Source organism: Thermobia domestica, chromosome 5 (genome assembly GCF_964235325.1).
Source record: "Thermobia domestica chromosome 5, izTheDome1.hap1.1, whole genome shotgun sequence".
Classification (NCBI taxonomy): Eukaryota; Metazoa; Arthropoda; class Insecta; order Zygentoma; family Lepismatidae; genus Thermobia; species Thermobia domestica.
The window spans coordinates 283,191,138-283,216,186 of record NC_137458.1 but is presented as its reverse complement, the minus strand read 5'-3'; the positions used below and the strand labels follow the sequence as shown (position 1 = coordinate 283,216,186).

General features: G+C 35.3%; 2 long non-coding RNA genes across 2 annotated transcripts in view; one reads left to right on the top strand and one right to left on the bottom strand.

The window, feature by feature from the left end:
- The window catches only part of LOC145684881 (uncharacterized), a 39,490-nt gene extending 30,411 nt beyond the window's left edge, over positions 1 to 9,079 (bottom strand). The window contains exon 1 of the long non-coding RNA XR_014131425.1: positions 8,925 to 9,079. This is a non-coding gene — a long non-coding RNA (uncharacterized LOC145684881). The remainder of the gene's footprint in view (positions 1 to 8,924) is intronic.
- A 5,562-nt stretch (positions 9,080 to 14,641) lies between these two features.
- Positions 14,642 to 24,624, top strand: LOC145684879 (uncharacterized). Its single transcript, XR_014131424.1, has 3 exons — positions 14,642 to 14,816; positions 22,956 to 23,102; positions 24,130 to 24,624. It is a non-coding gene; the product is annotated as an uncharacterized LOC145684879 (long non-coding RNA).
- The last annotated feature ends 425 nt before the right edge of the window (positions 24,625 to 25,049 follow it).

Below are 25,049 nucleotides of genomic sequence, written 5' to 3'. Positions count from 1 at the left end.
ATATTTTATATATATATATGAGGGTTAACCAAAATGTAATGAAGATATATACGAGGTGTGATCGAAATATAAAGAACATACGTAATGTACGAACATTAATCTAATCAGACCAGTGGTTCTTGAATATAAAAGCCAAGCCCACTCATGACTTTTATATTCAGTCCCTTTATCGGGCGACATTTTCTATAACGAAATACTTTAGTTTGCATAATATTTACCTGTACCGTGGGCAAAAAGTGTTCATAAATATGTAATATACTTAGTAGAATGTTCATTTTAAATTAACAGAAAAGAAGAATGTTTTTAATATCTGTAAGAGAGATTATTATGGGATAGTTGTGACTATGTACATGTTATGTGTTGACCTAGTCAAGTGAATTTATGTATTTTACGGTCTTAAAAAGAATATTAAGACATATCAAGCAATAAAGGTGAGACTAATAATCTTTAAATATCTGAGTTGATTTTTGCATTGAGAAAAGTAATTATCGCTTCGTAATTTATATGTTACAAAACGAACCAGGTTGACGACGCTTTTCTATAGAGTCGTTATAACTCTGGGTAGAACGGGGTTTGAATTATATTTTGACTTTCATCACATCTCCGAAACTATTACACGTAAAGTTTTCGAATTTTGCGTGAATGTTTTTATTGCATTCTAGTGTGTACACTGAGAAAAAAATGTAGGTGGCGTACTTAAAAAGATAGGTTACATGCGTAATTCCTGTAGTTTTTGGACTTAACGTACAGAAGACGTATAACTGAAAACGCATGTTTTATAATACTTTCCGTATAAGTGTTCCATCTATACGTACTTTCCGTATGAAACAATATAGGCGGTCAGAATCTCACAAATGGACGTATATAACATATAGCTGAGGAATGTAATATAAGTATATGCATGTGATATACAGGAAACTGTTAGATGTCAGACATCCTTCAACGGTATGATGTAACATCTAAGGGCAGACCTATGTAGCATACGGATAACGTATGCTCCGTGCTGATTTCTATAGTAAGCAAGAGGATACCGTATATTTGTACAATATACCGCTGTCCGGAGAACGGATTTTTCTCTGTGTAGATAACGGGATTTTTTGAAATACTATCCCTAAAGAAGAAGAGCGCGGCTGGAAAGATCTGGCGATCGTCAGATCTCGGAAACTATTAGGCGTGGATCCTTGAAATTTTAGATAAGTTTCTTTTGCTCTCTGATTCTAGGTTCTTTTTTTCGCGAAATATGGCAGTTAAGAGGGGGAATAAGAGTGCTTGAACGATATTATTTCGTTCGCCAGATATCTCAAACTATTAGATGTAGTTTCTTGAAATTTCCGTATTTTTGTTCTCCATACACTCTAGGCTGTAGATAAAATAGTACTTTGCGAAATGTGGTCTCTAAGGATAGGGAGGCATGAATAATTATTTGTTGTTCGCGAGATGTCCGAAACTATTAGGTCATGATAGAATCTTGAAATTTTATATAAGTGTTCTCCTTATACTCAAGACTATATGAGTATATGAGTGTCTTTTCTTTGTTTCCTTTCTTTTTTTCTCTGCAATTCAGTCAATGGGGTGGAAGACTTGAATATTTGTTTGTCATTATTGAGATCTGAGAAACTATCAGGAGAAGAACCTAAACATTTTGCATAGAAATATATATTGCATGTGCCCTAGACTGTAGGCATAAAATGTTTTACAGATCAAAAGCAGGTTTTGTACATTTTGGTTTATATTTACCAGATATTCGGAATTCCTGGGCTCAGTAACTTGAGGTTTCGTGCGAATGGTCTCCTTGAACCTTAGGGTGAGGATGATATAGAGTATTAGGAAGCGGCACTCTTACAGGGGAAAATGAGGTCTTCAACTTCTCCTTTGACTTTTCCAAGATCTTTCGGTCTCTTGGGTGTAGAATGTAAATTTTGTACATATTTGCTCATTGAATCCTAGCCTGAGCATAGGACAGAGTTTTATGAAAAGTGAACTTAAGAGGACAAAGTGAGCTTGGATTGTTTTGCTTTCACGAGATCTCTAAACCAGTTGGGCGTAGCTTATTCAAATGAACTAAAAATGTTTTCCTCAGACTCCAGACAATGAATAAGATAGAAATTTCCGAAATCGAGATCTAACAGTGCAGAAAAAGGGAAGAAATATATTCTTGATCTATTAAGTTGAAATTTTTTAACAAGCTTTTAGTGATTCTATATCGAAGCGGACTTAAAGTTATTGAAAAGTTATGCATTATTAATACGAACTTCACTTGAACAGTTCAGCAAACAGCCATAGAATCTGTATACTATATTTATGAATATCGTGAAAACAAATATATATATATATATATATATATATATATATATATATATATATATATATATATATATATATATATATATATATATATATTTGTTTTCATGACAGTCATACAAATACTAAAATGTACTGATTCATATATATTTGTATGAATCATATATGTGCTCTCAACGGGTCGGGTCGGTCCTCAACCCGACCCGACCCGACCCGTGACCCGAATTGACTGACCCGACCCGTGATGCGAGCTGACCCGACAACCCGACCCGAGTTGACCCGATTGACCCAACCCAACCTCAGCTGACCCGACTGACCCGACCCGACCCGATCGGTAACCCGACTCGAGTCGGGTCGGGTCGGGTCAACCCGATCCGTTTCAGAGCACTATGGTCACGACACTGGGTGAACGCCAAAATGCACTCCCATTGGGAACTAAACCCGGGCCACGTGTACCGAAGTCTTACACGTTAACCACTAGCTAGATCAAGCGGGGGATTTGTATATGAATCTTAATGAATATTTGGCACTTTTGAGATTTGGTTATTTCTTTTTATAACTGATACCAATGTCCGACGTGGGAGAAATTTATTTATTTACTTTTTTATTTTTATTTTTATTTATTTATTTATTCATTTATTTATTTATTTATTTTTGCTTTAGTTCTATGTGACGAAATTTTTATTCAAGGTCAGTGTTCTCACGTGCTCGGACGGCAGGGGGTCTTCTCGGAAGCCAGTAGCAAGAGTCTCTTGGCGGAGACAAAAGGAAATCGTTTAACTACAATGATAAGGGTTGAGGAAACGGGAGAACACCTGTGATTTTTTCCAACGCTTCAACTTTCATTCCAAAATAGGTTCTTATGATTCCGGGACCTGCGCCATTTTGATTTTTCTTTCTCGGTAATTAAAACGTATTTTACATTATATATAGTTGCAAGTAAGAAGATACATAATATGAATTTTGTAATTTAAAATTTAAAAATACAGTATGATAATTAGTTATTACCAGTATGTATTAGTATTAGTTATATATAAAGTACTAATTTTATTTCATCACTTTCAGCCCAACAAATGAAATTCAAACAATTCGCACCCTGGGTCTTGGTCATCAATATTGCGTCTTATCCTTTGTCTTGCACAGTCAAGTCTTGGTCCCGCATTTCGTAGTCTTGGAGCTCTTTCATACTATACAAGACCCAAGAATGCTTGCCTCATCGGTACAAATGAAGACCAAATGTGATTTTCATTATGCTCTTTCGTACTAAACGGAAAGCAAGAAAATATGCTCATCGCTACTTTGTTATCACCAAAAGAAGGCCAAGAGCAAGATTACTATGCACTTCGTAATGCATATCCAATCTTTATCTTATTCTTGTATCGATGTTCTTGGGCTTGGTGAAATAACATGAAATATTCAGCTTAAGGTCCGTCGATTCTGCACCGAGGCTAAGGGATATGGTGACCATGAGAAATGAATGCAATGGTGGAAGGAAGAAAGTGAGAGAAAACAGGAGAACCTCGAGAAAACCCACTACACGGTGTTTCTCCACCACAAAGCCCACTTAGCACAAGCTGGAATCGAACCATGGGAATCATACACCAGACATGAATTCTCTACCACTGAGCCACCGCGGCCCTGCTTGGGCTTGGTCGTCCATATCCAATCTTTCTTTTGGCCTTGCTTAAACAACTTCTAGTTTTGTTCTAAATCCAGACTCCATATTGGCGTAGATATTAATATTACAGTCGATTGGTAAAATGAATCTTCCACATTTAAAAATTAAAGTACACACAAGCACAAAAATAAGCATTTACCATAAAATCACTAGCTGCAAGTGTTCAAAATAGATTTATGATTTCTATAAAATCAATTAAAAATTGCTATTTTTAATGAGGCAGCTAGTGAAAAACAGCAGCTTTCGACTCCAGCCGAGTTTAAGCTTAACTAAAACTCAGTTGACCAAAGTGAACTGACCCGACTGACCCGACCCGATAACCCGACCCGAACTGACCCGATTGACCCGACCCGACAACCCGACCCGACAGCCTGACCCGAACTGACCCGACTGACCCGACTTGACAACCCGACCCGACAACCCGACCCGAGCTGACCCGATTGACCCGACCCGAATAACCGGACCCGAACTGACCCGAATGACCCGACCCGAGTAGCCTGACCAGACAACCCGACCCGACCCGTTTGAGAGCACTAATGTATACTATGCATAGCATACAAGAAGAAAATTTGGCTAATTATCAACACTAGGCAAGAACGTAAGGTTGACTTTTTAGATATTTTGAGTAATACTTTTTACAAGATGAACAAAATATTTCCTATTTCGTGTTTAAGAAAGTGAGTTAACAATATAACTTTGACAAAAACTGACGCCTACACAAATATATATTTCGCGATGACGGAAATAGACTAAAAATTTGCCTAAGAATTTGTATAGATTTGAGTGAACCAATTTCCGATTACGAGAAAGTGGCTTAACTCAGTCTTAACATAGTAAAATGTTTTTAGGAGCAATTTAATGAGCAATTTTAAGCATAATTTTATCAAAATCAAAATTGCATGGACAAATATTTGAAAGTAGAAAAATATTATACATAGCTTTTAAATATTTTCCCTAAATGTTGTTCTTTCTGTGCGAAGAACGGGCGTTCAGCTAGTTGTAGTATGTAACAATTAATATATTTGATAAGCTTCATTCCCTTTGTTTGAAGCGATAAAAGTAATTTTTATCAATGAGACTTCCCTCACGAGCCGTATCTACACATATGCAGGTAGGAATTTATCGAGCAAAAAATTAGTAATAAATAACCATATTTTCATGAGAAATTGCAGGCTTCATTAAAACGAAGACCAAACTCGAAAACTGGCTAAGTTAAGAGATCCTGTTGAATGCTTATGTGAGTGCCTGTCCATCTTGAAAAAAAAATAAAGATTTTTTTTATTTATCACAAGGAGTTCTTGCATTGTGTTTAGTTATTGGTAAAGCTATTAGACAAGTTTACAGTAAACGTGTAATATATTTAAACTTTACAGTTTGGTGAAAGTGGTCCTGGGTTCCTTCTTGGTGGTAGGATATTGAGTATTGGTATTTAACTTAGTTAGGATATCATATTAAGCTTACGTTCATCTCTCATATTGCATCGGGGCAGAGAAGTTACGCAAATGTTGTCCACCAGAACTCGTTTCGTCTAGAAAACGAGTCGAAACGTGTATTTTCAAATTCGTGACGAGATATGTGTTTTCAAATTCGAGACGAGACGAGAAACATAACAATACTCTTCTTGTTTTCGAAACGAGACGAGAAATTTCTCGAGTCTGATGGGTAACGCTAGTTTACTTAAGTCCTAGATCCCAAACAGTTTTATTAGTGTTGTCATTATTCATACTCATGGTAAAACACTATAAATTCATAAAGTGGCTTTATAAACATAATGAAGAGCAATTTCCGACGTTTAAAGGTACGCAAGTCATTGCACAATATAGCCTACTCAAAAATAAATATGGTTTACATGTTATATAATACCTTTTGTGGACCTCGTATGACGCGGAATGATTCTGATAACTGGGATCTGAATCACAAGAGCTCTCACTGAGAATCGAACCCATGTACCCCACACTAAAGCCTCCTACCTATCCATATAGCAGCAATGGAGCTCGTGAATCGAGACGAGACGAGAATTCGACGCAGTTTACGGTACGAGACCAGGAAACGTTATTTCTTGTCTCGTCTACTCTTGTGGGCGTCCTGCCTACATTTTTATTGCTCTCGAAAGTGGAATCGAATCCGGGACCACGTGCACCAGTACTACAAAACACGCCACTGATTCTGAATCAAGAAAGAACTGTTAGTCGCTAATATACGGTGGTGCTATTCTAATTTTTTAACAACCAATTATGTATATAGACGGTTCTGTGTGTATAATATAGCCTATAATTTTGAACAATTCGTTTCCAAGATATTCGCACTGCTATGTAATTTCTTCACACCACCCTGTATTAGGAAGCTGTGTAGGTCTCCATTTGCCACTCATGGTATCCAGTAAAAAATTTGCTTTTGTCTACGTTGTATTGTTTGTTTCCTAGGAAAATTATATCTATCTATCTACTCTCAAATATATATTCTGGAAACGAATTTTTCAAGGTATATGGTTGCCAAAAAGTACTGGAAAGACCTTCATCCAGCAATGGATCGACAATTGAAGACACCTTGTAGAAAATAATGTAAGTGCCAGAAACAACAATAGTTACTGTAACAGTAGAGACAAAACAGTAAATTGTGCCCAAGCTTCACAAAATAGAAAATACTATTGCTTAGAAGTATAACCTAGCATATAACGAAGTATGAAAATCTAACTAAGGCATAAAGGTATTTAAAAAAAATAAAATAAAATAAAATAAAATAAGTGCAACAATTTCAATGTGCACTTACATCGTTTTCTACAGCGAGTTTTCAATTGTTGATAACATTATATAGGACATTCCATGTAAAATCAACAAGTCATCAGACTTGACCATCTCACATTTTTGTAAAAATTAGTGCACAGCTTTATTACAGTAGAAGATGAAAATATCCCAAATAAATTTCTCTCATTTTAAAAGTGTCCAAATACAGGGTGTTCAAAAATGTCAAAAAAAACATTTTTTCAGTTACAGTGATTATTAAAAATTGTCATAAAATAGTTAATATGTGCACTAGAGGCGTGGAACAAACACCATTGGAAAGCTTAAATATTGCTCTATAAGTTGTGCTATATTTAAAAAAAACCTGTAAAATAAAAAATAACACTTCAAAAATTCGAATTAAAATTTGAATTTTGAATTTCGCATAGGAATGTCCCTGTGAATTTGTTCAAAATTGTCCAGATTTTAGCTTCATATTTGTACTAAAACACCACAAAGTTGCATTTTGGGCACTCAATGGGATCCGAGTCAAAATTCAACATAAACCAAACCAAGGAATTTATATTCAAGTTCATTTGTTTCTTGATGTATTCATTTGAATTTACACCATTATCTACCTTTCGAGTTATTTAGAGAGGTATTACGTTTCCGAACAGTACTCAATACAGGTCATCATTCTTGTTAGTCAGTATGAATGTTTCTAAATTTATATTGGTTACATTGATACAAGTTATTTTCATTCCTTTGTTTCAGGATTGTTGTCACAGTTATGTGGAAGTGCATAATTGAAATAGAAAAAAAGATATTGATTAATTTTTTGCGCTGAAAGTGTATGAAGTGATTATGAACATCGTCACTGTGTTTCATAATATTTGATACAAATATTTTCAAAGGGAGGAAAATATATCCCTCCCCCCTTTCATAATAAGTTCTATAACAGCAATCCTGAAGCAAAGGAATGAAAATAACATGTATCAATGTAGCTAATAAAAATTTAAAAACATCCATACTGACTAACAAGAATAATAACCTGTATTGAGTACTGTTCGGAAACGTAATACCACTCTAAATAACTCGAAAGGTGGATAATTGTGCAAATTCAAATGAATACATCAAGAAACAAATGAAATTGAATATAAATTTTTTTGATGCTGCAGGTAAATAGCTACAGGCAAATGGTTATCGATCTGAACCCAGATATTTGGATGGTCAATATCGTGCAATATTTGGTTTTTGTTAAATTTTGATTCGGATCCCATTGAGTGCCCAAAATGCAACTTTGTGGTGTTTTAGTACACATATGAGCCTACAACTTGGACAATTTTGAACAAATTCAAAGGGACATTTCTATGCGAAGTTCAAAATTCAAATTTTAATTTAAATTTTTGAAGTGTTATTTATTTTATAAATCTTTTAATATAGTACATCTTATAGAACGGTCTTTATGCCTTCCAATGGTGTTTGTTCCAAGTCTCTAATGCACATATTAACCATTTTATGACAATTTTTAATAATCACTGTAACTGAGAAAATGTCGTTCCTGTATTAGGACACATAACACCCTGTGTTTGGACACTTTCAGGAAGAGAGAGGTAATATTTGGGACATTTTCATCTCCCACTGTAACAAAGCTGTGCACCAAGTTTTACAAAAATCTAAGATCATCAGGTCAGATTTTGTCATTTCATTGGTTGATTTCACATGGAATGTCCCATATGTGTTTCAAATATGAATAACCCTCACCATTTCAATCATACGTTCCCAGTTTTTATTTTTGATATTTGATCATTTAAGAATAGGGAATAAACGGTTTTATCTTGCTCTTATGGCTCACGTGTTTAACCCTGTACCTATAAGAATTTCTAAAAACAAAGACACTTCAAATAAAATTTTCCGCCCCCCCCCCCCCCATTAATGTTTTGGTATGTACAGAGCCGGGAAAGGTTCTTTATGTAAGTCGATTGGTTTTGGCTGTGCAATTGTGTATTGAATAAGATCTCCCTTCCAGCTGGGTGTTTATGTGTGAGTTTCACTGGGTATAACAAACGGTTCTGCGAACTCGAAATACGAATTTTAACAACCGGTGAATAGTACCACTACTAACATATTTAAATACATAAATAATTGAAAGCACACTTCGCATTTTTAAATACGATTACTTTTCAACATCAGCATAGCAACTAATAACAACACACTTCACTTACAAGAACTTTTGAAGCCATTACGACAATAAACACAATTAGGCTCACTTCCTTGTTACGGCGCTCAAACAGCAACAACACCAACAGCCTTGAGTCGTCGTTTGTTTTTCTGTGTTATCAGACCAACAAGCACTAGCTTTTATACAGCAAAGAGTGAAAATTAAACGAAGTGTTACGGAGGAGACTTCTCTTCCCCTCATGAGACGCTACGACTACTTAATTGCTAACCTTTTTTTATATATTTCTTCACACTTGTGAACGAACACTCGTATGATGTGCACGAAAGGAAACACGCATTACGAAACTTTTCATACGCATCAGATATTTTATAACATAGACAATTGGAAGATTCTTGTATCTTCTTCGTTTTTGAAATATTTTTACCTTTAATAGCGGCCTTTGGAAATCTCACACACGAGTTCCAATGCTTACTGTATTTAATTATCGTAAAGATATTCAATACGATACATAGTATTGAAAATTACGAAACGGTTAATTACTAGCAAGTTGTTCTAAGACGCACTTCATTCTTGTTTTCACATTCATAACCTTATTTTAAATATTTTATAACTGCATGTAAAATTGCAGTTCTTTTCAATATCTCACAATATTTATATTTTTACTGTGAGACAAATATACTGCAGTAAAGACTTCTTCAAAACAAATTCACGTAAGTTTCACATGAAATATTGTCACGTTTGAGAATATTCTCTATCCATCTTAGATTTTCTAAGGAAAAAAGTAAACGTGTAATAAAAGGATGAGATAATTCCAGAAGTGTAATAAAGTAAGTATTTTTAAAGAACTTAATATAACTGTGCCATAAACTTTTCTTTTATGAAGTAGTATTGCAGATAGGTAAAATAATTGTAAGAATTGTGTTGATGATAGAAGCATCTAACTTAGAGCACGCATATAAGCACATAAAGATTTAATTTTGGATGTGAGGGCATCTCAAATTTCCGCTGTTACAGTAATGGCAGACATTCAAAATGGCTGTCTCTGAATATATTTTATAATGCTCCTGTTCTATTGTTATTTAATGTTATTAGCACATTAGGTTTGATTTTACATGAATTACTATAAATATGCATATAAATATAAATGTGTATCTCAGTATCATATACTCATGCCATTATCTTTTCTCAGATGACGCAGTAACAAGAAAAAATAGTAAAAAATACAGATTTAGCGCATAACTGAATGGATACTGATACAATAAACTGATGGATGGATCCGTTCAATACTGATGATACATCTGGATAATTCAGAGAAACAGAGTGCAACAAGACGAGTAGAATATTCTGTGCTATGATATTCACGAAATCCATGAACAAATTAATGCATCGGTCGAAGATGATGGAGGAGCTGTAGGCCTAAAAGAAAAATCAAAAGCGCTGCATCGTTGAATGGTGTCTGGACCAGAGATGAGGTACTTACTTGAAGAATTTAATTCTACCAGAATAAAGAGATGGAATAAGATGACGAAGTTAACAAGCATTAATAAATGGCATTTGCAAAATATATCTAGTCTCTTATTCATATGTAATGCAAGATCTGGTCCCATCAGGATCCTGCCGCCTACAATCGGACAATTTGTCCATGCCGACCAGATGCCGCGGTCGGATTGCCGGCGCCGGACACCAGTGTCTTTCCGCACGATTTTCGACCGCAACGAATAGTTGTCTTGCCGAGCAGTCGGCAAACAGCCGGAAATGAGCATTAAATGCGCCGGCGCCGCCGTCGGAAAGTTGCCTTGTCGAGCAGTTGGCAAAAAACCGTAAAGGCGCAGTAAATGCGCTTGCGCCGCCGTCGAAAAGAGGCCGGCATAAGGAGTCGGCAGAGGGTCGGAAAGAGGCCTTTCCGACTGTTCTGCCGACTCTGATGGTCGGCAAAGAGTTGGCAAAGTGCATTATACTTTACGATTTTTGACCTCTTGCAGCCTCGGCAAAAGGTCGGCAACTTTGAACAAGTAGATTGTCGTACCACCGTGGACGGGTGCCGGCTGCCTCCTGCGGCCCGTCACCGTCCACGGCGGCAATCCCTCTTTCCGACCGCGACTTCCTGATGGAGGGAAACTCATTTAGTGAAAACAGCTCTGACTTTCTGGTACTTGCCATCAGAAATATTGTACAAACAGAAGTTGCAGACACATTGTTAAATATTGAAAAAATGGAGTTGAACAATACATAATATGTCCGCGAGAGGCTTATTAATAGGGCCCGGATTTTTATGTGCTAGAAAACTTTAAAATATTTGTTTTTTATGTGCTTAAAATGAAAAAAAATATTTGATAAAAATTATAAACTATTTAACAAAATCATATATCAAGGAAACATATGTCAAGGAAAAGTATGGGAAAAAAGCCCAAAATAAGAAAAATAGCTTCTATTCATCAAGTGTCGAAATTCTGTGGGCATTGCAATGAATAACTAATGACTCTTCCAAATTGTCCATCGTAAAGCCATGCCTATTGTCAGGGAATAATGCCTTTTATTGAGAAAAGGAACATTCTACATCACATAATGTTAGAATTTTCACACCATCAACTTCACATGTGTTTTGGTCTCCTAATACTTAAGATATTTTATATAGGGTTTTATAACCAATCTTTTTCTCAAACAAATCCTTAAATATTTTCTTACTTCATCTTTCGAAGCAGAAAAAAACAGTCAGCTTTCTCTCAACGACCTGTACTTCTTTAACCGAAGTACTCAATGAATCTGCCATAGTTTGTAGTTTCTTTATAGAGTGAGTCAAGAAACTGTAATTGACAGATATGAAAGTTAAATTACATTACATTAAATTTTTGAACTTTCGCTTACTAAATTTTGAACAATTTGAATGGATGAGCATTGATTGGGTTTAGTTTAATTACTACAGGTATAAATGCTTCTAAATTCTCAGCATAAAATGATACTGTATTCAGTCAGTTACCCCACCGTGTGATTACGGATGTTAAAGGAAGTGAAAGATCGGCATTTGTTGCTTTGAAAAGTTAAATTCTAGTTGGCGATTTTACGAAAATGTTTTCCCATTTGACATTAACTTGTCTACTTTAGGATAAAGGCTTAGGATTTTTTCACACAATCGATGTAGGGTGTATACGACGCATGTCACGTGAATTATATTAGAGTAGCATACAGAAAGAGCTTAATCAGCTTTCCTCATGTAAGAAGCACCATCAGTCAGAAAAAGCAAAACATTGTCATATTTCAAACCATTCGGACACAAAATGTGCAAAGATTCATTGAACAGACTGGCAACTGTCACGTGATTCCGCGGTGGCTCAGTGGTAGAGCGTTCACCTCTGCTGTTTGGGGTCCCGGGTTCAAACCCTTCTCCCGCCAAGTGAACCTTGTGGTGGACAAACACCGTGTGCGTGGGTTTTCTCGGGACTCTCCCGTTTCCTCCCACTTTCTTCATTCCACCATTTCATTCATCTCTCATCATCACCGTCTCCTTTAGCCTAACCGGCATAAACGTGGGACGTAAAACTCAAAAATTTCATTTCATTTAATTTTTCTCCTTAGAACAAAAATAGTAGAGAATAGCAAATAATAGCTTTTTGATACTGATTAAGAACAGATTCTAACTCTGATCTTTTCACTTTATTACAACCAGTTTACTGATGAAAATGGTTGATTTGAAATTGACCCTATTGGTGCATATTTTAACCCAACCAGGTGGCTAAAACTGCTTCGATCCAAATAGGGTCAAAGTGTTAAACTGAGTTGAAATAAATTCAACTCAATATGTAGTTAAATGTAGGCGTCCAACCCAACGACTCAATTGGTGTGTAATCGCATAACCGGTTAATACGTTTAACCCAACTTGGTGTACAATATGACCCAACAAAGTGTAAATTCCCTTAACCCGGTTATGCCTTTGACTAAACGTGTAGTTACCCACACAGCAAGGAATATTTCCTCAATCAAAAGAAAATATTTTCCTTGGTTTCCAAAAGGTTTTCCTTCTCTGAAGATTTCCATGCTGATTTCCCCAATGTATTCCGAATATTTTCTGAAAATATTTTCCCAAAAATGTTTGTAAAAGATTTTAGAAATTACCGGGAGTACATTTTGAGAATGCTTGCCGGAAAGTAAAACCAGGAAAATATTCACAAAATATATAAGAAATATTGTTTTGGATCTAATTTAATATGTTTTCACTGTTAAGAAGGGAAATATTTTCGAAATGATACTAAAAATGTTTTCCATATATGATACGGAAAACAATGAAACGAAATATATTCCACATATTTAAAAAATATTTTCTAATACGTTATTTGTAATATTTTCTATTTTTACGAGAAAACGTACTAAATATATATTTTTAAAAACATTTAGAATATTTTAAAAATAAATTATTTCGTAATATAAGAAATATTTTTCAGAAATGTTTTAAAAAGGTTTACTTAATTTTAATAAAGTATTTTGGTAATCTTCTCCTATAACTTAGATTAAATATTTTCGTATGATATTTTAGTATTATTTCCAGAATATTTTATCGAATTTTGAATATAAAACTTTAAAACAGGTAAAAGAAAACATTAAAAATGAATAGAAAATGTTTTCCATTGTGTTTTGGAAGATATTTTGTGTCTTTAGTGAACAACATTTTCTGTTATAGGTCTATTATAGAAACATTTTTACATTGTTTTCAAAATATACTCTTCCGTTACTGGAGAAAACATATTCCTTGTTATATCTGAGAAGTATCCCAAATATTTGCCGGAAATATTTTTTAAAATGTGTTTGGAGAACATTTAATGAAGTACAGGAAGCAGTGGCGTCGTTTTACTATATTAAAGTAAATGAAATATCCTGCACAATTTTCACATTTCCAGTAATAAAGTTAGCAAAGATTCACTCCACGAAACAAAATTGGAAATACGCCACTGACAGGACGTGCATTTTTAGAACGTTAGTAGGAAAATAATGTAAGGAAAATTTTCACGAATTGTAATGGAAATATTGTGTTGAATGTAATGTAATATGTTTTCAATGTTGAGAGCAGGGGTAAAAGTGGATCTGAAAAGTTGGGGGGGACGATAGGTAGCGGATGACGTCACACCGTTCCCCCTGCCTATCTTTGCCCATTGTATTTTTGTTTTTTTAGGAAATGGGGAGACGCCGTATATATTTTTTTGAGGTGGGGGCGGCGTTCCCCCGCACTTTTACCACTAGTTGAGAGAGAAAATGTTTTCGAAGTAGCACTAAAAATGTTTTACATGCATGATAAAGAAAACAGAATAGGCCTATGAACAGAATAAAATGTTTTCCAACATGTCATTTACAATCTTTTCTATTGTTACAAGAAAACATAAAATATAATTTTTAAAATATTTCGAATACTTTAAAAATAATTTCGTTCGTAATATAAGAAATATTTTTAAAACGCGTATTAATTTTGTATGGAAATATTTTTGTTACCTTGTCCTGTAACTTAAATGAAATATTTTCGTGCAATATATTAGAATTATTTCCAGAATATTTTATGGAATGTTGAATAAATTCTCTCACGAGAGTATCGTAGTAGCATTATTACCAATCATTATACTAATTATAGCAGCATCAACGAAATATATTTGTTAAAAATTTGAAATTTATGACATCCTGCCTTCGCATAGGCATTATGTGAGATTGCAAATTAGTATCGCTACATCAACCGTCATTTGTTTATCAGAAGTACCAGCATTCCTTGCGCGCTATGTTGAATTAATACATGACAACATACATGAAGTTCATGTGAAACACTAATTCGAATATCATTTCACAGTTATACGTATTACATAATTAGGAAGAAGGCAACTGGAATTAAACTGTCATGCCTATGTAAAAGGTGTCCAATTGGAGGCCGAAATGAAATGAAATGAACAGACAAGAAAAGTCGGTAAGTATAACGACTACATAAAATAATTTAGTTTTATTTTCTGTGAGGCATGTGGGATGCTAGATTGTCTCCTAAATGATTTGCGCTAGGTGATTTAAAATACGTCACATGGCATAGATGAAATTCAAAAGGAGCGTCAGAAGTAATTGTCGAAAAAGTATAGTTACTCTTTTATGATTTGCGTATATATATACGCTGCCGGATGTATGACGTAAAAACTACAGTGCAAAAAATATAAATCAGTCTGTACTACGTGGCCACTAAAAAGCACCAATAGGCAGGGTTCTAGAACCTAAGTTCCTCTTTCCATTTATCTGTAATAAAGACAGAAATCAACGTGCCCTGCGGGGCTCTAACCCGCCTTCACTTGCTAACGCTCGCTCGGCAATACTATGTGAATTAAATATTTTACTTTGGTACAGAAAAAAATATCTATTAACCTATATGGAGGACCTGTGTTCTAGAACCTTCCCGCACCGATACTATCTGAGTCAGAGCATTGCGAAGGTGGAGGACATCACGAGCGAGGTGATGCTTCCAAAGGGAAAAGATACGGGCAAGTCTTTACTTTAGGTAAGGCAGTGACAATAACATATTGATCTGAACCGGTTCCTGCAGTAACAGTTCCTAAGAAGGGAGAGAGAAAACGACGTGCCCTGCGGGGCTCTAACCCGCCTTCACTCGCTAACGCTCGGTCGGCAATACTATGTACTGACATAATATAACTACCATGCCCAAAGTAAAGAGTTACAAAAGATGCGTACATTACCATTTTTATGACAGGTTATAAAAATTCTGCGTGCGGTTTTACTTCTGGTGTGCCACTCGCAAGCAGTATCTCAGAAGTATTTTTCCGGGGACATTGCTCATGCTGTTCTAGTTATTATTGTAAACGTATTATTTTGGTCTGCTCCGGGGAGCCACTGCCCTCCCAAAAACAGGTCTGGAAGAAACACTGCTCGAAATACTTAGTGAAATATAATTCTTTCTCTACTTTCCTTCTTGTTTTCTATTTAATGATTTTCGCCAAGAGACGTATAAATTTTTCACTTGGCATAGATAAAATTCAAGGGGACCGTCAGAATTGTCGAAAAATTACAATTCTTTTACGATTTGCGTATTTATGTTGATTCCTGATGTGTGGATAAGAAGTACAGTACAAGAAATACAAACCAATCTGTGTTAGGGGGCTACTAAAAAGCACGAATACGATCTAACCGAATCAGGGAGGGTGAAGGCGGGGGAGGGGGCAGGGGGGTGCTTCCGAAGGGAGTAGGCACGTACATTTCTATTTTGATGATGGGTTAATTGCGCGTATATTACTATTTTAATGACGTATTTACGATTTTTTTCAGGGTAGAAGGGCTTGGCTAACTTTCTTCTGCAAGATAATTCATTTACTTTAATATAGTAAGAACAATTTCAAGGGGCTTAAGCCCGGAAGCCCCCGTTAAATACACCACTGGGCTATAATAATTCTGGGGTTCACTCGAGCAGACGTTTACACCGAGAACAAATTTTATAGATAAAATGTGATGTGAAATATTTTTCGTGAAGGAATGAGAGCGTTAATGTAAATATTTCTGTCATTGCACAGCTTATTGAAATGGATTTTGAATGCAAATAGGGTAGAAGTAAGCTCCGGGAATTTGCGGTTTATACGTCAGTTGTGGACATTGCGATGGCCGTAATGTAAACATTTTTTTTAAAAGAATTATGTAATAAAGAGAGAAGGATTATAAAGTTTCTGCAGTCATGGTATGGTGAAGCGCGTAAAATCAACTGCGCAAAGTGTGGAAAAGATTTATTCAAGAAGAAAAATTCAGAACAGAGGTAATAGCCCTACATACACTATTTTCTGTTGTAAAGATAAGAAAGAAAGGCGGTGTAACACTCCTGTATTACCTGTGAAAGGTATATTTTCTTTCAAGGATCGAAATTAAGTGTTTCTGAAGATAAGAATAATTACAAATATTGTAAATGTTTTTCCACTATCCTCGTTTATGCGTACCCCCTTCCTTGTCACTGACGTGCGTGCTCGCTACGCTTTCGCTCGGGCCCAACTGCTGTGCTTCTGCCCTGACTCACTTAGATAGCATTCGTGTTTTTTTACTGGCCACCTAGCAGAAGTTGTTTCGCTTTTTCTTTTAGAGCTCCTCATTTAGTGCATAGGGGGACGCGGTTGCTCAGTGGTAGAGCGTTCACCTCCGGTGCTTGGGGTCCCTGGTTCGATCCAAGCTCGGGCTGTGTGGACTTTCTCGGGGTTCTCCCGTTTCCTCCCACTCTCTTCATGCCATCATTTCACTCATTTCTCATTATCACCGTCTCCTTTAGCCTAACCGGCATAATCGTAGGATGTTAAACTTAAGGATTTCTTTTCGTTTAGTGCATGTTCTGCAAAAAGGAACCGAAAGATGGAAGAAATGCGTCAAAATTTGGTAAAACAGTCTGCTCTAGTATTGCCTAATTCTGCGTGCAGGTTTACTACTGGCGTGCCGCTCGAAATAATTGTTGAAAAATTATAATTCTTTCGCTAATTTTCTTATTGACTCTTGAATGGTTTGCGGCAGGCGACATGTAAATATTTCACTTGGCACATATAAAATAAAAGGGGACCATCAGACTAGATTTGCCGAAAGATTACAATTATTCTTTTGCGATTTGCGTGTATATATATATATATATATATATATAGATAGATAGATAGATATATAGATATATGTGTGTATTGTATTCAGGGTTTGCCCAAGTGGGCTCAGCCCGGAAAAACCCACCTGGATTTTTGAGGTTTTCGTTAGTATATTATTGGTGCAATTAAGGTGATCACATTGGAAGTGATTCTTATTAGATTTTGGACTTTCCTTGGGCGAATTAGTTGCTTTCACGTTAAGATATACAACATTCAACGTAAGACCTTTATAAAGTTCTGAATGCATTAAAAAAGCCGTACCTTAGATTGAGATAATTATAGAACAAATTAATGTATGGATTGTCCTTATAGCCTATTTGAAGTAAAATATGCAATTTTATATTTTAGAAAATAATTTCCGTGAATAGTGTGCTCGCCCACTCCCCGACGTCGAAGGACATTATCCCTCATACATCTGATAGATTTAGGGCCATAGGTGCTGGTACTACTAGTAAATATGTAGTGTATTAAACAGTTTAGTTTAGTTATTTGTTGCTAGTTTTCAAATAAGCTTTCTGTAGAATCATCAGCAGCAATAGCATAAAAATTCGTGTCAAATTTAAGAATCTTAATGCTCTGAGTTTCGAAGAGTACGTAACGCTTACTATTTCAAGTGCTGCATTGAACCTTCGTACTAGTAGAAGTTTCGATGTACAGTAAAGAAAGCTTGCATTTTCGGAAAATAATAATAAACCTTGGAAAGAAGTGCTCGGGAAATTCCAGCAATTAAACGCACAAAGCATCGGAACTGAATACTTCAACAATAAAACTATTTGAAAAAAATGAAATAAAATCTTTGAGTTTTACGTCCCACGCTTATGCCTGTTAGGCTAAAGGAGACGGTGATTATGAGAAATGAATGAAATGGTGAAATGAACAAAGTGGGAGGAAAGGGAAGAACCCCGAGAAAACCCACGAGCACAGTATTTGTCCACCAAAAAGTCGACACAGCGCGAGCTGGAATCGAACCAGGGACCCCAAGCACCGGAGGTGAACGCTCTACCACTGAGCCACCGCGCCCCTAATAAAACTATTTACTTTATGAAATATGAATTGTACTGGGTGTTTCAAAACAACACTGACAACGTTTGGGAGATGATTCATGACACCAAGATAAGACAAAAAGTATAGATCAACCTGGGTGCACAAGTGTTTCCTTTCGGACTTATAGGCTGCCGAAAATATGAAAAGATGAACTTTAATGGTGTATAGCGCCAAAACTATGGGAGCTACCGTAGTCGTGTCGAGACTTCACTTAGGAACAAAAATGTGCACTATAGAAAAATACAGTTTTCAGAATCCTGCGGTACTCACCAACTACCTCTTTTTCATGTTTTCGGCAGCTTATAACTCCGAAAGGAAGCATTTGTTCATCTAGGTTGATCTATACTTTTGTCTTATCTTGGTGTCAGGTATCACCTCCCAAGCGTTGTCGGTGTTGTTTTGAAACACTCTGCATATATATTAATTGTTTTAAATTAATTTTCTGGGAGTACGGTCTTGCAACAAGTGCTCGGAAAATTCCCGTAATTGAACGCACAAACTATCGGAAGTGAACTTAAAAAAAAAAAAAAATTATTTTACGCGAGAAAATATTTAATTTTATTTTAAGACATTTTGAAACATTTATTTTATAAAACATGAGTTATAGATTGAGTTGTTCTAAATTAAATTAATATATTTGGTGTTCATATTTGGCGAATGTCACTGAGGGTATTGGGCTGAGTCGTTCTACATTTGTTCGTTCGTCTGCCTGTACCACACATACAACAGGGTACCACTTTCCGTCTTTTAAGTTTAAATTTTCAGGTTACGAGACACACTAAATATCCTGTACAGATTTTGGCGACATACTAACCTAAAATTTCAAAATAGTTGGTATCCACGCCGCAGTTTTCTGTTTTTCAAGTTGAAATTTTCAGAGTAGAAGCACAAGACACTCTACATAAACTGTATATATTTTGGCGGCGATCCAACGTAAAATTTCAAAATGACAGTCATTTTTCAAGACAGCAGTGAATAGAAAATCATTGCAAGTTGTGACAATCATAATCTTGAAATATAAATCACATTTTAGCACTTTTACCCCAAAGGCATTGGAATACTTTAAAAAAAAAACTCAATTAAACCCGAAAATACCCGAAGACCCCCATATGGGCCCAGGTGGGTTGGGCTTTTTTCAAAAAAAGCCGGGGTTTTCAAACCCTGATTGTATTGTATTTATTTTTACCCGTTTTCATACAAATTATTCACAACGTGAACGTATGAGTTGGACACGTCACAAGAACATTGAATGTGTACGTATTTATACATTTAAATCTACCTGTATTGAATAGTTTTGAATTGTATCTCTATATCTTCCAAAATGTGGTGCGCCAAAAGTAAACCAGCACCTAAAATTTAAAGGTCTGAGTGACGACTAATTGATCCTCGCACAAGCCAAGCCGATTAACTTAAAAACTTGAAATTTGGACAGTACATAGGATTTGTGACATATGGTACCACTAAGGAAGATTTTTTGGTAATTCTACGGGAAAGGGGCAATAAAGGGTGGGAAGTACTTTAATAAGGTGGCCATATCTCTGAATCTCGCAGGCTTAGATGCTTGAAGTTTTATTTGGACTTCTCATTTAAAATAATTTGATACGTTTTTAAAGGTTTTTTGATATTTTAGTAAAAATGGGAAGATAAGAAGGGAAAATGAAAAACAGGAGATGGGTTTGCAATTATTGTAATCAAATGTCGATATCCCGGAACATTTGAAGGTTAGGAACATGGAGTTTGGACTCATCATTTAACATAATTAGACACGTATTTCAATTTTTTTAAAAAATTATTGTATATATACTTTTTGACACAACTTAGAATGGAAGAAAAAGGGCAGATACGCGGAAAGGGGTGAAAGCATTTTAATAAGATGGCCACATCTCCGAATCCCTTAAGCTTAAAAACTTGATGCTTTGTATTTAGTCTCCTCATTCAAAATAATTTGTACGTGCTTCACTGATTTTTGATATTTTAGTAAAAATTTGAAGAAAAGAGGGTCAAAGGAAAAAAAAAAATTGGTTTGAAGGTTAGAAACAAGGAATTTGGTATTTGGACTTCTAATTTAAAATAATTAGATACATAATTAAACTTTCTTTTTTAAATATATGTTCTAGAAGGAAAGAAGTAGGCCGCTGACGGCGATGGAGGGAGAATGGAGCTGGTAAAAATTAGTAGACACGTGTCCAAGAGTTTTTGAAAATTCCATATATTAGAGTGAAAAGGGCTTAATTGTTGGTCTGACAGCGAAACGAGTACGTTTAGAGCTAGTTGAAACGTTTAGAAAGTACGTAGTTCAGCTCTGCTGCATGGGGTCCTTGGTTCGATCCCAGCTCGCGCCAAGTGGGCTTTGTGGTAGACAAACCGTGTGCGTGTGTTTTCTCGGGGCTGTCCCGTTTCCTCCCACTTACTTCATTCCACTATTTCATTCATTTTTCATCATCAGCGTCTCACTTAACCTCGATGCATAATCGTGGGACGTTAAACTAAATGTTTCATTTCATCTTAATTTCCATGTAAAAGTACCTGCTTCTTGAGTCATACATAATATTTTCAATCCGTGAACAATGCTAAACTAGTGTATTAATATAGGTTGCTGACGTTATAGTGCCTACAATTCTGATATTTATGATGTGGTGGACAAACACCGTGTGCGTGGGTTTTCTCGGGGTTCTCCCGTTTCCTCCCACTTTCTTTATTCCACCATTTCATTCATCTCTCATCATCACCGTCTCCTTTAGCCTAACCGGCATAATCGTGGAACGTAACACTCAAAAATTTCATTTTTTTCTGATGTTTATGAATTCTGATAGAACAACTTCGTGTAGGCTTTGCTTTGGAAGTAATTTGGAAAGACGTGACTTGTTCAATGCATGCCGGAAAGTATCTCTCATCCATGTTGAAGTTCGCGAATAGTTTGTGTTTTCTGCATTACTACTCCCTGAATACAGCGTGCGTGTAAAGTCAGTTCTTATTTGTAACAATGTATATTTCTAAAAGTAAACAACCTATCACAGTTTTATTTTCATCGAATACATTATTAGAGTGTACCATTTGGTTAAGTTAAATTTCAACGTATACACCCGCATTTTTCACAAATTCTAAAATGTTAACAGTATTACACGCCAGCTAAAGCTGATGCTAGTTTCTAGGATAATCTAGATTAAAAATAGGTATTGACTTTACAACCACCGTGTATATTCTGAAACTGTTAAATTATTCCTTGTCTTCCTGTAGATTTCGTAATATTTTTATAGATACGTTGCTTTCATCAATTCCTAATTTACAACTGCATGGTTAGCTGGTTTAAACAAAACAAAACAAAAAAAAAAAAACTTTTAATCATGTGAACTTCATGGTGACGTCTTTACATATCGCACCATCTGCATTACGTTTATCTACTTTTCACCTTTTAATCAAAGGGTCCCGTGTTCAATTCTCGGTCGAACCACAACCCAACCCATTCAAGGTGTCCCTTTAAGCGAAAGTCTTCTCCGTGATAACCTTGGTATTTCATAAGGATGTTAAGCCTAAACATACGAAACGAAACCAAATTATATATTTCTACTTGAATGAATGTCTGTTGTTTTATAAAGAAGCCAAGGTTGCTTAAATATATTGATAGAAATTGGCAAAATGTATCAACTGCCTACGTAGCTTCCAACATCAGCTTGGATTCGACTTTGTTTTAATTTTGTTGAATGTTATCTACATAACAAATTTGTAATTAATATGATACGTTGACCTTAAAATTTAACATACAAACACATTTAAACTAATAACAGGATTTTCCCAGTGGCTAAGGCGGGAGTTTCCCGATTTATATGTAATTCTGTATAATGTTTTTACTTGTGTAACTGCTTATCTTTTTGTAATTCTGAAATGACTCTTGACAATTATATTAACCACTAGGCCTATGTAAAGATCAGTACAACGTATTTTTATCAGGAGTCCGTGAATGAGTCGGCAATCTCATTTGTGACCAATTAGTCCCGGTTTCCTGTCGAAATAGACAATTTCTCTTGGATGTAAGCCGAGAAACGGTTTGGATTCCCTTCCAGCATAACCTTGTTGTTGCATAATAACACCAAGACGAAACAAACTAATTTCTGTCCATATCTAATATAAATACATAGAGTAAATTATTTAAACAAAAAAAAAATTTTTTTTCAATAAAAACCATGGTTTTTGCCAAATCTGTACAACTGCTTGAAAATTAGTATGTAACTTTCTTTTATTGGAAAAACGAAACGTCAGTGCAAATATTAATTTTTGAGGATGCGCCAATTGCAACTGACTCTGTGACACCGTCGTCTAAAATCAATGTAATTTGTTTAAGGGCATCAGTTGTATGCTCTAAATTTCCATTACTATTACTTGAGTGCTTAGTGTGTATTTCGTTACAGGTCTAAGAAATGAAAAACTTGGAGGTCGCAGCTCAGAAGCCATCACATGAAACATCATGAAAAAGAGAAGTGTAATAGCTGAGCAATTTAGTTGGCACGGTGCAAAAGGAAACAGCTTTCACTCATTAATCACTAACACAATAATAGGTAAGAAACTCTCCCTACTGTTCTTTAATTTCATTTTCAGAGTGGAAAAAAATTATAGAAGTTGTCATTTGAAGAGGGATACACTATGTTTAAATTCTTGTAAAAAAGGAAAAACTTTCTGGTGCCCTTTTTATTTTCTTTCGCTTTAAATACATACTATTGTGCCATGGATACTTCTCAGAATCATCTTCCTAAACTTTATTTTTCAAAAGCATGTACTACAAGCGCTGTTATAACATTTAAAACACTTTGAAAATCCTTATTTTAGCAAAATGTGCAATTTTCCCATCTTCAAGTGACATGTTACATTTAAGTGTCCGTGGAAGAGAGAGCTGAATATGTATAGAGTATATTTCATCCTTTTACTGAATTGTTCTGTCATGGTAGTTTTCTTGAGCATTTCATGATTCATCCCTACATTCGCGATTTTTTGTATTCTTTGCAATGCAACGTTAACAAAATTATTCATTTGTATAAGGTAAAGTAGTATGTATGGCCTGCTCCGTGGGGAAAGAAATCGAGCACGGTAGCGGTCATCAAGGCCTTAGTAACCACCTCGGCATTCACCTGGTGCGACTGAGGGAAAAAGAATGATCGGGTCCAGATGTGATATCAGAGCCTCCGGAATGAGACGCTAGTTCTTCATCAACTCAAATGCTGCCCACATGTTTTCAATTTTTTATTTTATTTTTATTTTTTATTTTTTTTTTTTTTTAATATTAGGTTTAATATTTATAAGATGCTATACTTTTTAAAAATAAATGTGTGACCGCTTCAACATGTTACAACGTCCGTAAGTAAGCTGCAGTCTGAGGTATGTCACTTTCAGCTGTAGCTGTTGTCTTCCTTGCCGTTTACATTTTCTTCAGGATTTTACTTTTGTAACACAATATTGTCTTCACAAGCTGTTGTAGGTCCTACACAAACATTTTAAATATTTTTGTAAGTTTAAGATGTAAAAATTAATCTTTAATCATTCCTTGCTGTTATTATGTTATTAAACATTGCCTATTATTTTTATTTTCAGAAATTGTGTAACACAAGAGAAACGTAACTAACGATGAGATCGCGTAGATTATTGGGATATGGCTTCAGCATGACATACAGGGACGAATAAGAAGATCAGTTAAGAATTCAGCTGCAGTTCCACAGAACTTTAACTGACAATTCACAGCATCGAAATTATAGTTAGTTGTGGTAATCAAAAGTGACGTTATAAAGAAGCAAATATATATATATCTGGTTATTCAGCAATGTGATATTTCTTGAAAATACAAAAAGTGACATTTCGTGAAAAGATCTATTGCCCATGCGGCGTAGATTTGTAGAACATATTTTCAGTAAATATTGTTGTTGATTTTTATTTAATTAGTGTCAGTGACATAATTTTCCTTAACAAGTGTATACAAGTTAAAATGTGAATTTCTGATATTTGAGAAGATTGTTCTTAATGTATAGAAACAAATAATACGAGCAGCATGAAGATGCTGCTGAAGAGAATTTAAATAAATAAAGCCAGAATAGTGTACGTTTATATTTTTATTTAGCTACTAACCGATATAAACTGATATATATGTATATTTATTATAGTGGACAGTGTAAATTATAACTACATAATGTTAGCTTGCTCTCATAATAAGCTGCTTTATTATTATTATTATTATTAACTCAATCTTATTTACACACAGAATGCTTCTGGGTGTTCCACTGCTACTACTGGTATGTGGCCACGCCGTCTATGTATGTTAGGGTGTCTTATGTGATGTTGCGAGGTTCAGACTGCAAATTAGAGCCTTCACAATCATCGCGTGCCAGTTTTCAAAGCGGCTATATTGGATTTATTATTTTTAAGATAGGAAAAGGATTGCCAACAATTGTTTCTTGAAATGGATGTCTAAACTTCAATCCTTTTTCGTATTAAAAAAAAAAAAGTCCAATACAGCCGCT